Here is a 16,313-nt window from a genome sequence, read left to right on the forward strand (position 1 = left end):
GGCGCTGGGTTGGGGACTGTGCCCGTGTCAGTGCGGAGCCGCCATAATGCAGGGTTGTCGGACTCTCCTCTTCTTCTCAGCGCCTGCGTGCACTTTGGGGCTTGACAAACAGTTTAATCTGGCCAGCCACCCTCCGAGAAATTTGAAATAGCCCCTTTTTTTGCAGGGGGAGGGAGTGCCGTGCTCTGCTCTTTCTTGCAATTTGGGGTTGTTATAAAATCTCTCTAGGATGGTGCAGCACATAAATTAAAAGTGGTTCTGAAAGAGCAAATGAAGGTGAACGTGAAGAATTTTCTGAATTCCCAGTTAGAGCCTTTGCCTGAAGAAAAGTAGGTTATTTAGATCTATTAAGCATTCACATCGGAAAGTAGGAAATAAAATGCTGGTAAAAGAAATCCTAAGGAAGTCTGAAGAAGGAAAAGTAGCGTTATCCTTTCCGCAAGGAAATTACCAGGAAGAAGCACAGGTTCTCGCATAGAAACCGGTCTGTATTCTAATGACAAGTATATGTGGAGATCTCAAGTTTGCCCAGCTTTTCCCTAGGTAAAGTAGTTCATCAGATACTACATGGCTGTGTGAAACTGCCCCCAGACTTTGCATTGTGGCCTTTCTTCAAGGATCTACTTGTTTAAACTTATCTAGACTCTGTTTTGAAAATGCTATCTTGTATTGACTTTGCCCTTACTCCATGGTTCTTCAGGCATTTCAAAATGCTGAGAAGGTATTTGCCCCTGTTGTAAATGAAAGTAGAAAATACAGTTAGTGTTCGTGGAACCTGAAGTGCAAAGAATGAGTTATTTGCTAGGATTCCTGTATGTAAGGAAGCCAAGCTAGTTGTAGAACCAAAGATCTTGACTCCCTAGGCCGTGTACATTACTGATCGTTCCGCAGCGCAGCACGTTTTGGTGCCTTAAATCACTGTCTTTGTTGTAAAATTACTCTTTTACTCCTTAGTGAATGATCAAACCATCATAATGACAAGTGGCTATGGATCTCCCTTCAGCATTGGCTTTTATGTTTCTGATTATCTACACAGATTTGAACTGTTGGTCCACAAAACTGAAACCCTTTGTCTTACTCCGTAATTAGAACATTTTAAAGCCTTGGGAAGTAGGGTAGGACTTAACCCCCTTACAGTGGAATAGGTTATCTTGACAGGGCATTTGTTAATTATTCTAATTTCCTTACACATATATACAGCATTTCTTTCTTTATAATTAAGTGCAAACTTTTCCTGCTGTTTCAGTAGACTTTAATACGTATTACATGGAAACATTTTTTAAAATGAGAGAACCACAAATAGTCAAGGATTTTTTTGTACGTAAAAAGAAGAAGAGGCAAGGATATAGAGTAAATCCTTCTAGGATATGGAAAATATATCTAATGCACTATAAACATGAGAATAGGAGGATAAGAAATAAAACACTTCTAGTGAACATTAGGCTAGTCTAGAATCTTAAAGATAATAAAATCTGTCTAAAAAGGCTAATATTTATAAAAATAAACCATGAACTACACACACACACACACACACGCCAAGCTGAAGTCGTCTTTATTGACGGAATCAACAGAACAGGCATGGCAGACCACAGCGTCCCAACACAGCACATGCTGACATTCAAATTAGACTCATTTAAATGTGGCTCCTTTTGATTCCTTCACCTTGGTACTATGAGGATTATCTGTACACAGGGATTGTATATTGAAACAACCTCACTCACATCACCACTATCACTCAGTTTTTGGAGACTAACAGCGTGGTCCAAATTTTAAAAAAGGTAATAGGCTAAAAGCCAACAACAACAACAAAAAGTCCACTAACCTGTCCGGCCTAGTCAAGAATGGCTTAATATGATTCATTCTCTTCTCTGAGTATTTTACTTAAGTGTTTTACTAGAGCTACTAGCTCACGGTTCCCGTCACATGCATCAGTTTGTTTATAGGCTTTAGATTTCAAGCTCTTTAAGTATTCTGAGTGTATTCAAAAGAACCTGCATTCTCGGAGAAAGATAATGTACACAGTATTTTTAAAGATCTACGTTTTCGTTTCTCTGGCCCAAGATACTGTGCACCTGGGTGCTTTCAAGCCTCAAGCAAATAGCATGAATAGTAGGGAATGAGAACTTTCCTTCTGTTAGATCTTCACAAAAGCTTTTGTTTTCACTACTATATTCTTTGGAGTGTAGATTAGCATAATCATCCCTGATTTGGTAAAAGAGACCAAGTGTATTCAGTAGTGGCTTTAAATCTTCTTTGTAATCAAAGAACAACTGCATGAGACCTACTGCTAATCCAAATGGTCCACCTGTCTTTGGCAGCACTGTTGCTTTACATTCTTCTTCAGTGGGAGAAGTGTAATTATTCCTCCAGTAGATATCTAGGCCTTGTCCCTGATGGAGTTCTAAAAGCTGGTGGGTGAAAAGCTTTACTGCATCTGGGTGATCAAGGGTTAAGACTTTCTCTAAGCCAAGAAAATATACATAATTGGCAGAATTGATGACAGATGGAATTCCATAGCTGCTGTGTGCCACTGGAAAGCCACGTCGGAGTTTTGAGTTGTCTTAAGTATCATCGATGAGTAAACTGGCATTATGCAACATTTCCGTCACTTCAATGATAATCTGTAGCTTGTCTTCTGGAACTTTTAGCCAACGATTAAAACTGTGAAAGTTTGGTTTTCACTTGTTTACCTGGTAACTGAAGTAAGTACTTGTAAGGTTCTAGAAGAATTCTTCAGGTTGTTTCTTGAGTCTTCTCCGTTGTTTTGCAATGTCAAAGCCGATGGTTCGAGGATGATACCACAACTTTCACGCCAGGGGTCCGGGAGTAGCAGTGCCCAGGATCAACTTCCCACCTTATAGTTCAGAACAAGGTTCCCCCGGACGCCTGCATGAATTCCTCCCCTCACTTCACCATAGAACTCTCCGCCCTACTCACCTGGCAACAATGCCACGTCGCTCGGTGCAAGAAAATGTGCCATCCCATGAACTATATTTTTAAGACTAGAATTTCTCTTCTAAAAATGTAGTGATAAATTTCAGCAGAAAACAATATGAAAAAATTAAGGGGTACCTTGAGTAAACCCTGACATTGCATAAAAGGATGTAAGTTTTTAAGGGGCTTCCCTGGTGGCGTAGTGGTTGAGAGTCCGCCTGCCGATGCGGGGGACACAGGTTCTTGCCCCGGTCCGGGAAGATCCCACATGCCGTGGAGCGGCTGGGCCCGTGAGCCATGGCCACTGAGCCTGCACGTCCAGAGCCTGTGCCTCACAACGGTGAGAGCCCCGCGTACCGCCAAAAAAAAAAAAAAAAAAAAAGATGTAAATTTTTGTTTTCTAGCCATAGTGGGCAAGTTATTTATTTATTTATTTATCTACCTACCTACCTACACCAGGTCTTCGTTGCAGCACATGGGATCTTTAGTTGTGGCGTGCAGGATCCTTAGTTGTGGCGTGCAGGATCTAGTTCCCTGGAAGGGGATCGAACCTGGGCCCCCTGCATTGGGAGCATGGAGTCTTACCCACTGGACCACCAGGGAAGTCCCTAAAGATTAATGTTTTAAAAATAAAAGATCCAGATAATTTCCCTGGAAAATACAGTTGAGTAGAAAATTCCTAGTGTAAACCATTTTAATCTATTTATTCTTTATTTGCCTGACACAAGATATCACTCAAAAGTGAATGGATGAATAAATACACAGAACTTAAAGAGTGAAGTTAGGAATGTATTATGGGAAATGAAAATAAGTTTAGATGGAAAAGAATTCACTCACTCAAGCAGAAAGTTTATAACAAAGGAGCAAAAACAGGCAAAGTATAAAAGCGTTTCTGCACTTTCAAAAGTAGGAATAAAAATTAGAATTCACACATTATTATAGTATAATTTTAAAATTTTTATTGGAGTATAGTTGATTTACAATGTTGTGTTAGTTTCTGCTGTAAAGCAAAGTGAATCAGTTATACATATACATATATCCACTCTTTTTTCGATTCTTTTCCCAAAAAGGCCATTACAGAGTATTGAGTAGAGTTTCCTGTGCTGTACAGTAGGTCCTTACTAGTTATCTATTTTATATATAGTAGTGTGTACATGTCAATCCCAATCTCCCAATTTATCCCTTCCCCCTCCCCCCTGGTAACTATAGCTTTGTTCTCTACATCTGTGATTCTATTTATGTTTTGTAAAAAGGTTCATTTGTACCATTTTTTAAGATTCCACATATAAGCGATATCATATGATATTTGTCTTTGTCTGGCTTACTTCACTCAGCATGACCATCTCTAGTTCCATCCATGTCGTTGCAAACAGCATTATTTCATTTTTTTTATGGCTGAGTAATATTCCATTGTCTATATGTACCACATCTTCTTTATCCACTGACTCCTCCATTGCTGGATATTTAGGTTGCCTCCATGTCTTGGGTATTATAAATAGTGCTGCAGTGAACATTGGGGTGTGTGTATCTTTTCAAATTATGGTTTTCTTCAGATATATGCCCAGGAGTGGGATTGCTGGATCATATGTGGTAGCTCTATTTTTAGTTTTTTAAGGAACCTCTGTACTGTTCTCCATAGTGGCTGGTACTAATGTACATTCCCACCAGTGTAGGAGGGTTCCCTTTCCTCCACATCCCCTCCTGCATTTATTGTTTGTAGACTTTTTTGATGATGGCCATTCTGACCAGTGTGAGGTGATACCTCGTTGTAGTTTTTTTAAAATTTATTTTTATTTTTAAAAATTTATTTATTTATTTATTTTTGGCTGTGTTGGGTCTTCGTTTCTGTGTGAGGGCTTTCTCTAGTTGCGGCGAGCGGGGGCTACTCTTCATCGCGGTGCGCTGGCCTGTCACTATCGCGGCCTTTCTTGTTGCGGAGCACAGGCTCCAGACGCGCAGGCTCAGTAGTTGTGGCTCACGGGCCTAGTTGCTCCATGGCATGTGGGATCTTCCCAGACCAGGGCTCGAACCTGTGTCCCCTGCATTGGCAGGCAGATTCTCAACCACTGCACCACCAGGAAAGACCCTCACTGTAGTTTTGTTTTTCATTTCTTTAATTCTTAGCGATGTTGAGCATCTTTTCATGTGCCTCTCAGGCATCAGTATGTCTTCTTTGGAGAAATATCTATTTAGATCTTCCGCCCATTTTTTGATTGGGGTGTTTGTTTTTTTGATATTGAGCTGCATGAGCTCTTTGTATATTTTGGAGGTTAATCCTTTGTTGGTCGCTTCGTTTGCAAATATTTTCTCCCATTCTGTGGGTTGTCTTTGCCTTTTGTTTATGGTTTCCTTTGCTGTGCAAAAGCTTTTACGTGTCGTTAGGTCCCATTTGTTTATTTTTGTTTTTATTTTCATTACTCCAGGAGGTGGATCAAAAAAGATCTTGCTGCAGTTTATGTCAGAGAATATTCTGCCTATGTTTTCCTCTAAGAATTTTATAGTATTGGTCTTACATTTAGGTCTTTAATCCATTTTGAGTTTATTTTTGTGTGTGGCGTCAGAGAATGTTCTAATTTCATTTATGTATAGCTGTCCAGTTTTCCCAGCACCACTTATTGAAGAGACTGTCTTTTCTCCATTGTATATTCTTGTTTTCTTTGTCATAGATTAGGTGACCATAGGTGCATTGGTTGATCTCTGGACTTTCTATCCTGTTCCATTGATCTTTATTTCTGTTTTTGTGCCAGTACCATTGCTTTGTAGTATAGTCTGAAGTCAGGGAGCCTGATTCCTCCAGCTCCATTTTTCTGTCTTAAGATTGCTTTGGCTATTCGGGGTCTTTTGTGTTTCCATACAAATTGTAAAATTTTTTGTTCTAATTTTGTGGGAAATGCTATTGGTAATTTGATAGGGATTGCATTGAATCTGTAGATTGCCTTGGGTGCTATGGTCATTTTGACAATATTGATTCTTCCAATCCAAGAACATGGTATATCTCTCCATCTTTTTGTGTCATCTTTGATTTCTTTCACCAGTATCTTATAGTTTTCTGAGTACAGGTCTTTTGCCTCCTTAGGTAGGTTTATTCCTGGGTATTTTTTTCTTTTTTGATGAGACAGTAAATGGGATTGTTACACTATAATTTTTCATAGAATTTTGGTGTTCATTTAGAAGGCCAGCGTAATGTGCAAGTAAAGGAAAATTGAATAGAAGGCAGAAAAAGACTGTTCACAGTTACAGGTCATAGATACATACACCTCAATGAAAGAAGCAAACAGCCACATTATGAAAGAGAATCTGCCTGTTTCACACATCTCAGAATGCTGAATAAAGGAGAAACAGAAAGTCTTTTATATAGGCTTAGAAAAGTCCACAGTAAGATGTTGATTTTTGCCAACCTCTACTCTGTCTTCTTGGTTTATCTGTGGGGCCTTTCACCAAATTCTAAAAACATACTTACCACACCCCTAAGAATGAATTCTAATTCACTGATAGTAAAAGTATGGTGTGTGGGCTTCCCTGGTGGCACAGTGGTTGGGAGTCTGCCTGCCAGTTCAGGGGATGCGGGTTCGTGCCCCGGTCCGGGAGGATCCCACGTGCCGCAGAGCGGCTGGGCCCGTGGGCCGTGGGCGCTGGGCCTGCACGTCCAGAGCCTGTGCTCCGCAGCGGGAGGGGCCGTGGCGGCAAGAGGCCCGCGTACGGCCAAAAAAAAAAAAAAAAGTGTGGTGTGTATTTGATTTATTAGGGTGGTTTTTTGTATTTGTGCGTAACATTAAATGTATACCTGTGATAAGGTACTGAATCTCTAAATTGCAGCTGAGATGAGGGCAAGGAAAGTGTGTCTTCTTGGTAAGCACTTATCATGTCTGAGGGGCTTTCTGGTCAAAGGCAGTGTAATAAATAAAGGTGTCAGTCAGCCTGACCTGGCTCAAATCCTGATTTTGCCACTTAACTAATCCAAAGTTGTTTTCTCCGGTTAAGACTGACAGTACCTATCACAAAAGACAAGAGGATCAAATTAAATGAGATGGGTATTTTTAAAGCCACTAGAACTCAGTAAATGGTAAAAATTCTGATAATTGATGATGATGATGATTTAACAAGGAACTGGTTTTACTTCCTTAGGTCCCCTTTTCTACAGACTGATTTGAAAATAATGTCTGTGGAATCCCAAATTCTCTTGGGTTCAGAGTACTTTTAAACATGGATTTGTATTATAGTATGATTAATGAAGTTGATTCACCAGTCCTTCCTTGGTGTTTTTTAGGGAAGCAGAGTTAACAGTGTTGTCCTTAATGTTCTCAAGTCTTCAAAATATTGTGAGCCCAACAAGCACACTCGCATCTCGCTTTTATCCTATTAAGCTAACCATGCATGTCTTTCTCCATTTCCAGTTGCAGTTGAATCTATTGCAAACCAAAGAACCTCACATCAATTCCGTATAAACTAAATTATTTAACAGCCAGTGAGATTCTTTAAAGTTTTTTTTGTCTAGGCAGCCCTTTAGAGAGGGAGAAATTCAGCCTCTGCCTTGTCAGATCACCAGTAAGTGGCCTTGAGGGTGATGCATTAAAGCGGAGGAAGAGTGCGGATTAAAGTTGCTCGGGGCCGAGATCTGTTTGGACGCTTTATTTTGGATCCCCGTGCAGCACAGGAAGTACTTTGCAGTGAACTTCCGAAGTTTGGACTTCACTGTTTACATTCTTTTCAACCAGCTCTTGCTTAAGCCCCAAATTCTTGGTTGGAAAGAGATTACAAGCCATTTGATGGTCTAAGCAAGTTTTTTTAAAAAACAGGTTTTAAGGAGCAAATGCTACCGTCCTTTTAAAATTTCTGTATTTTTGCTGTATTCATCAGAGAACAGATTTCCCACCCACGGATCGATTTATCTGTAATGCTGTTAATAAGTGGCTTTGAGGACCAAATAAGTAACTTATTGGTAAAGGTGGCACTCATTTTTATCCTCAGTAAAGTTGAGGATATAACATCATTGACTTTTAAAAATACTTTTAATCTTTAAATATAATGAAACCTTTTCTCTCTAAAGACTTGTCATTATCCTGATGTGTAGCTTAAAAATCAATAGCTAGGATGTACATGTTTCTCCTCCTCTCGGTATTTAACTTTAAGATTACCCTAAATATGGTTATACACGTGCAGTGTGGGAGAGTCCTCTGGATCCTATTGGGATGAGGGATGTTCAGTGCTGACAACCTGGAAAGCAGAAACAGGGCTGTAAAAATATACTTGGGATCTATTGTGGGCTGTATCTGGTCTTTTTTTTTTTTTTTTTTTTTGCCTGCATTGGGTCTTTGTAGCTGCACGGGCTTTCTCTAGTTGCGGTGAGCAGGGGCTACTCTTCGTTGCGTTGCATGGGCTTCTAATTGCAGTGGCTTCTCATTGCAGTGGCTTCTCTTGTTCTCCTTTTTTTTTTCTTTTTTTTTTTTTACGGTACGCGGGCCTTTCACTGTTGTGGCCTCTCCCGTTGCGGATCACAGGCTCCGGACGCGCAGGCTCAGCGGCCACGGCTCACGGGCCCAACCGCCCTGCGGCATGTGGGATCTTCCCAGACCGGGGCACGAACCCGTGTCCCCTGCATCGGAAGGTGGACTCTCAACCACTGCGCCACCAGGGAAGCCCGCAGTGGCTTCTCTTGTTGTGGAGCACTGGCTCTAGGCACGCGGGTTCAGTAGTTGTGGCGCATGGGCTTAGTTGCTTCCCGGCATGTGGGATCTTCCTGGACCAGGGCTCAAACCTGTGTCCCCTGCATTAGCAGGTGGATTCTTAACCACTGCACCACCAGGGAAGCCCTGTGTCTGATCTTTAAATGGAATTATTTTCAAAATGATTTTGGAACGTTTAGGCAACTGTCTTTTTTCAGTTATAGGGTTTGTTTATATCAGCACTGTTCTCCCCTCTTCCCTCCTTTTTTTCTCCTACACCAGCCACTAATAAAGACTCAAAGGAAACTTTGCATAATGATGCTTAAAGCATATACAGAAAGTTAAGGTGGGTGCTCAAATGACCTAACGCACACTTTAGGTGAACCTGAAACAAGAGTGTGTTAAATACATTCTCTTTTCCTGCCTTCCTCACAAGTAGGACTTACTCTTCATATGCTTTTCTACGTAGGCACAGAAATAGTTGGTTTTTATAATTCTGAGACTGTTTACTTTGCAGAGTGTTAATCATTCAGGGTATCTCAGGGTTCAGAAAGTACTTTAATAACACACAAACACACAGATATACACTGTCTTATTTTTCCTGGCATGCACCTAACACGTGTTAGGTGCAGAAGCAGGTTGGTTTCCTTCTTTTCATTGATTAGAAAATTAGTGTGTGATTAGTATGATTATTCTTTGCCTTGAAGGGCTGACACCACCACTAAACTCTGGTCTCAACACCAGTAACCTTTTTATCTTTAAAGGACTAAGTCATCTATTAATGATACACTGGATGTGGAATTAGTAAGCATTTAGAGACACATCCTTTCCTCGTTTAATTCTGGGTTTGGTGATTTGCGCAAGCTGTATGAACACGTGTGTGGCCATCATTAGGAAAACAGATTTAAGCTTTTTTTTTTTTAATAGTTGTAATTGATAGGAATGTGAACATAAACACCCTTGCTTTTTCATCAAATATACTATGTGACCAACTATGTATTTTCTAGACTGGCTGGTGCAGAAATATAGACGATGGCTAGGAATAGGGTGTGATTTCTTTTGTTAGTTTTATTGTTTAGTTTTCTTTTTTCTTCAGTGCCACACTCGCTGGTTTAAGCTCACGATCTGGGCTTTACAGAGAAAAACTACATACCCTAGAAATCATTTACACTGGCACAGCATGGTTTCTCCCTTACATTTCTTTAGGCTGTCTCTTCAATCCCTGAAGTTTTTGCCGTGACAGCCATGAGGTTATGGATAAAGTACAGGGAGGTACTTGGTTCTGTTGATTTCTCAAATAAGTTTAACTTCAAAATTCTGAGGTTCCTCTGGTGTTCAGTAGGGCAACAGCCATCAGGCTAGATGTCACAGACCAACATTAAGCAGATGTGGACCATCCAAAGTTTGTCTGTAGGTTTGCCCCCTATCCCTTCAAGATCTCCTCAAACACTTAAATGAAAACCATTGCCCAGAATCTGCTTTCTGTTCAGCCTTCATTGTGAGTGCTATTTGAGCGCCTTCATTCAGCAGATAGCAGGAGTAAAAGGCAGTCATTCAGCTGTTACCTTTAACCCCGGGGCAAAGAGGAGATGCTCTTGGCTGTGGTCACCGTCCCAGCAATGAGGTAGGAGAGAAAGAGGCTTGAATAAAAGGGACTGCTGTCAGCACACGTCACATTTGGCATTTGTGGGTTCAGGATTCCAAGAGACGCCTCTGTCCCTCCCAGAACAGTTGACCCCCTGTTTACCTTCAGGGCACTCAGGGTAAAAATGTTCACGTCAGGGTTCTTGACTGAAAGAATAGTATATGCACTCTGGCCTATGTTTCTTTCCGTGTAATATTATCTGTTTCAAAGTGTCACTGTAAAATACTGCTTTAACGGGTAACTGGCTGTGCGTGAAGTGGAGACGTCCTCTTCCTAACATTGTAAGGGCCCAGCTCTCTCAGTCATCCTTTTCAGGACAGTTTGAGAACATAGTGGCAGAAGTTCAAACGATCATGCCCTCTCGACCCCGTGGAAAATAAACTCCGTTTGACTCTGATTCTCTTGACATGTTAAAGATTGAGTTTATAGCTTCTTCAAAGGCCCTGTCATGACTTTATAGTTGTCCTATACAAAGCAGATTCTTCCCGGGCATGGTTATGTACACAGGGGGTGGCTGCCTAACAAAAAGTGTGCTTTAGTGGAAAAGAAAGAAATGCAGCCGCGGTGAATGGTCAGGTCACCAGATATGGAGACCCAGATATCTCCGAATTAGGTACTTTTACCTAATTCTCCTCCATAGTGGATCCCGTCTCTGGAGTTACCCGGCAGACTCCCAAGAGCTACTCAGACCGTGAGAACCAGTAGAAATGGGCGAGAGAAGCATGACACACATCTGTTCCCTGTGGGGGAAATGAAACCAGGTAGAATAAAAGAATTCTTTGGGGCGTCCCTGGTGGCGCAGTGGTTGAGAGTCCGCCTGCCGATGCGGGGGACAGGGGTTCGTGCCCCGGTCCGGGAAGATCCCACGTGCCGTGGAGCGGCTGGGCCCGTGAGTCGTGGCCGCTGCGCCTGCGCGTCTGGAGCCTGTGCTCCTCAACGGGAGAGGCCACAACAGTGAGAGGCCAGCGTACCACCGCCAAAAAAAAAAAAAAAAAAAAATTCTTTGAGCCTGTACAGCACCATCTGCTCAAAACAGCAGCTCAGGTATCCCGCTTTCTGCAGTTGGAGGAAATCTCATAGTTGATCATGAATCACATCCTTCTCTTGTACAAGTGGTAGAAGCACCTTTCCAGAAAGTCCAAAGGCGAAGAAACCCCTATGAGTCCATGTTAGGAGGAACAGCTCTTTAGTTGGCCACAGGAGTGTTTCATAGGCCAGCATTAATCTAACCATTTTTTCTTACAATCAACCCTGTGAGGCTTTTTACAGATGAGGAAACTGAGGCACAGAAAAAGGTTACATAAACTTACCCAGGATCGGTAGTGGAGGTAGATATGAATGCCCACACAATTGCCACATTTTAAGCCTCTTTTCTGGGGGGAGGTTCTACCCAAAATTGGTTGTGTCCTTGAGTGTGGTATCTCCTTTATAATCGTCACTATAATTCACTGCCACTGATGGTACCTCCGGAGAACCTGTTTTCTTGCTTCTTTCACCAGTGATTGGAAGGGGATCCACCAAGACCATTTTCGTTTGTTTTTCTAGTCCTTCTGGATTAGGGGAGCAGGGTGGTCAGAAGCAAAGTTTCCCTCATTTTGTTGTTGGGTCAGATCTGTTCTAACGGTAACCACTTTGCAGGTTTTAACCTTAAGAGTGTGGCTTAGTGTTGCGAGGGTATGAATTTGAGTTCTACAGTTTGTTCACATGAAAATGAAGCCAAGGATGAAGTGTATTTTAAAAGTGGCCTAATCACTAAGAAATATAAAGATTCTTTTATTCCAGGCTCAGGTTGGCTAGTGAGGAATGAGAATGGGTTTCTCTATCACGGCCAAGCTGATTCCATTATAACACTCAGAGCCCTGAGCTTGTTGCACAGTATTATCGGAGGAGGAATTACATAGGCTTCAAATCAAGGGTAAGCCTCTGGAGACATTTTAGGGTAGACGTGGATATTCCTTTCACTAAAAATTTCCAAACAAGATAAAGTTTCATTGTGTTTTATGGAACATCTGGTTTAAAAACAAAATTCTACGAAGTTTTTTTTTAATTCGAGGGGTTCAAAACGAGGGGCTGTAAGACATCTAGAAACCTAATAGTTATTGGAAGACTTTTAAATTAGTCAGTGGAGCAGGAATTGTACCTGGACTTATATAGCCCAGCTCCAACTCACATAGCCACAGAAGCCCAGAGAGCCCTTTGGAAAGGGGTCTCTTTGTTAAAGTATGATCTAGATACGTTACCAATGGAGAGGGACACATTCTTTCCAAATGATTCTGCTTAGGCGAGGAGGAGTGAGTAGTAAATCAGATTAGTCTAGGTAAATCCAGGGCAAGCATTCTGAGGTAGCTGGATTAAGAAAAAGAACAAGGCGTAATTGGTCTGATAGTTTCTCAGTGGACGGTGACCCAGCAGCAGCAGGTGTTTTATTAACAGTACTGATGTTTCTGCAAGCAATGCCCTTATTTAGGAAAAGCACGAAATATGGTTTACATCTGATGGATTCTTGTCCTCACTTGTTCATTTTCTGTTGGAACTCGCGTCTGTCTAAATTTTAGCACAGTGGAAACTCAAGAACCCACCTCCATTATTATGTGAAAATAATGTAGCCTTTGGAATATAAGGAACTTTACAGAGCTGTAATGTACACACACGCACACAGTCAACAGGAATCAAAATTAAATTCCGATCTGTATTCTACCAATAGTTAACTGGGAATTTAGGCCGATTACTTGACTTTTCTGCATGTTCATTTCTTCATGTATGTTGGAGAGCATATGGCACTATGGATGAGGCAGTTCTTATATTGTATGGGACTCTCCTGCCCATTGTAGGAATTTAACATCCTTATTCTTTTCTGCCCACTGAATGCTCTCATACATTTCCAAATATCCCTAAGGAGTGAGTAGGATAGTGGGGGTGGGAAACAGGTGCAGTGAGGAACACTACCCGTGGTTGCAAACTACTAGGTTAGGAGGTCCCCAAAATGTAATACTAAATTCTGTGAATTTCATGCTTTGTGTACTCAGTATTTAGTATCAGAGAACCTAACCCAATTTGCTACCAGTTCCCCCCTTCTGTGCTCTTTTATTCAGATTTTTTTTTTTTTTTTTTATTAAATGTTTGGGCATCACAAGTTTCCACTTGCAGTACAATGACATTTTATAAATGGTAGAAAAATTCTACTCATTCATTTTCGGAAACACTGTTGAATTAGAAATTTTTGAAATTGTGGGATTGATTTCCCCCCCCCCCCAATTTCCTTTTCTTCAGTCATCTTCTTTTTATGTATAACATACAGCTCTTCCCTTAACTTCCCTCCACACTGTTGTCTCAGAATGAGCCCCATCCACTCCATAGTAACAGGTTACCCAGGTGTGTGTTTCTATTTGGCCTGCCATTGAGCCATTTTAAGGCTCTGACTGAATGTAGCAGTTGTTTTCAGAAGCCTGGGGAAACTTCTGCAGGTACCTCGCCTAGAGTCTGCTTCTAATTCTATTGAATGTTCTATGCTGCCTTTAGAAGAGAAAGCTGAATGTATTCAGAAAACTGTAAACATATTTTTTGGTCCCCTGAGACGTCAGAATATCTCTGAAGTATATATTTACCTCCTCTGAGTTTCTGATGGGAGTGACATGTCGATCGATAATTTTCAGAAACAGTTAATACTTCCAACTTCTTTTGAACTCTAAAAGGTGAAGGTTCATTCTTTCAGCTTCATTCCCTTTTATATGTTGAATGATTTGAGGTCCCCACGTTATTTTCATTCCTTGTGACCAAAATGCTGTTTGAAAATAGGCGGCTTTTATTCTCAACCCTCTTCATGAAATGTTTTAAAATTTAACAAGCATAGAGAAATGGACATCGAAGCCACGTGAGACAGCACTTCCCACCTGCTAGGACGGCAAAGATAAAGACAGGCAATAACAGGCGTTGGTGAGAATGGGAAAAAATTGGGATCCTCATACACTGATAGTCGGGTTGAAATGGTATAGCTACTTCAGAAAACACTTTCACAGTTCTTCAAAAACGTTAACAGTTACTATACGCTCCAGCAGTTCTTCTCCTAGAGAATTGAAAACATATATGCACACAAAAACGTGTACAGTGTTCATAGCAGCCGGAAAAGTGACAACCCAATGTCCAACTGATGAAAGGATAAGCACAATGTGGAATGTTTGTACAGTAGAACATTATTCAGCGATAAACCGTGTATGAACCTTGGAAGCATTCTGATTAAAAGAAGCCAGTGTGACAAAAGACCTCATGTCGTATGATTCCGTTTATAGGAACTATCCAATATGAATAGGTACTTTCTCAGAGACTGAAAGCAGATTCGTGGTTGGGGGAGGGGAGGGAGGGGAGAGGGAGGGGGTGAGCAGTAAGTACAAATGGGTGCAGTTTCCTTTTGGGGTAATGAAAACGTTCCAAAGATGTATCGTGGTGATGGTTGCACAACTCTGTGACTGTACTAAAAATCATTAAATTTAATGCAAAAGGGTGAATTTTATGGTATGTGAATTATTTTTCATAGCAGCTCTATGAAGTATATCTATAATAGCAGAAACGATTCCAGAAGCTTTCAAAATAAGAACGTTGAGTTTTTAGTTAATTCAGTGTTAAATAGAAACTTAAGTCATAAATAAGAGACCTCAGTGTTTGGTCACTTAGCAAGAAAGGACTTAAATACATTTTTGTGCTTGAATGAAAAATCTTTTGAAGGTAACAGTGTAATTAAGCCATCTCCAACCTCTGAATACCTTGCCTAGATCTTCCTCCACATACTATCATGATTGGAAACCTTTTGAGTACAATGTGTACAAGAATAAGTAATAGGAATCATTTTCTCTCATTTATTAGCTTGTTCTAGTCAGCAGTAGGGGAAGGAAGTAATTATTAGCTTGTTCTAGTCAACTGAAGTGGCGGGAACTGGTGTTGGAGCACTAAGGGTTAGTTTATGAGGACGCCATCCTGGTTTCTTGGTTGCTGAGAAACTGGGTAGTTGTTTACTAAAGCTCAACCAAGTCATGATCTCAGTGAGTTGGAATGTAAGTGCTTTGCAAAATCCCCACAACCTCAGCAGAGTATGCCTTTCTCTTTAGTTACTCCTGAGAACTGCTGTAGTTCTTCCCTCCCTATGGATCTTGTTTTATGTACTATCGTTTACAGAAATCAGCAGTGTTGGTTCAACTTTTCTGTTTAATGCTTGATAATTCTGATAATTTAGAAGGAAATCACTTTACCACCCCACCCCCTAATCCCACTATGCTCTCTGATTTCTTCTGCCTTGTAGGATGATAATCATGCGTCAGGAATAGAAAAGTCAGTGGGCACCAGGTAGATCAGCTACCACCTGGTGGAGCTCCAAGTCTTGGTGGTTTTGACAGCAGTTTTTGAAGCAGCCCTGGAGATTTACCGGGGTCTCTGTTCGAGTAAACCTGAAGAGGCATATCAGAACTCCAGCCCTCAGATGACCTGGGCTTTAGTACCAGAAACCGAGATAAGGCGGGTGGTGTGGAGCAGGGAGATAGGATCCAGGTACTGAGATGATTACAAGATCAGAGAGGTATTATTACTGAGTTTGACCTTCTTTCCTTATTTCCTGGACACAAGATGGGGGTTTCATTAACCTCATCTGTAAAGGTTAAAGGAAGTCCTAAAGGCTAGGGAAGAACCGAGCAGATTATTACCAAAGAAATACTGGGATTTTCCTACACCAGGATATTCTTGTACGGCATACATAGTTTCTGGTGACAAATTATTCTCATTCTGTATTAGAAAGCCCGAATGAATTGGTTAAAACCTGTAAGCTGAACGAGGAACATTGTTTCTCCCCTTCGGCATAGACACCTGGCTGGGCAGGGCTTTCTGGATGCTCCCCATTCATTACAGCAGCAGTGGATATTCGTTTGGAGTGGGATATAGAGAAAAGGGCAGTAAGAAGCTTATTAGAAACAACCAGGAATCTCAGCAGTCACATTAAGTTGACTCTTACGAGATTGCTGCTACTTTACTATTTTTATTCCACACACAAGAAGGTAGTTTTATCTGGTTCAATACGAAAGCCTCAGATC

At 41.1% G+C, this 16,313-nt stretch overlaps 1 protein-coding gene and 1 pseudogene across 12 annotated transcripts in view; one reads left to right on the top strand and one right to left on the bottom strand.

Moving 5' to 3' along the window:
• RBPMS (RNA binding protein, mRNA processing factor) overlaps nt 1-16,313 on the top strand; it is a 195,134-nt gene that overhangs the window by 93,120 nt on the left and 85,701 nt on the right. The gene's annotated exons all lie outside the window — the stretch shown is intronic.
• Nucleotides 1,847-2,652, bottom strand: LOC131747573 (geranylgeranyl pyrophosphate synthase-like; annotated as a pseudogene).

The sequence above is a fragment of the Kogia breviceps genome, chromosome 20 (assembly GCF_026419965.1).
Source record: "Kogia breviceps isolate mKogBre1 chromosome 20, mKogBre1 haplotype 1, whole genome shotgun sequence".
NCBI classification, from domain to species: Eukaryota; Metazoa; Chordata; class Mammalia; order Artiodactyla; family Physeteridae; genus Kogia; species Kogia breviceps.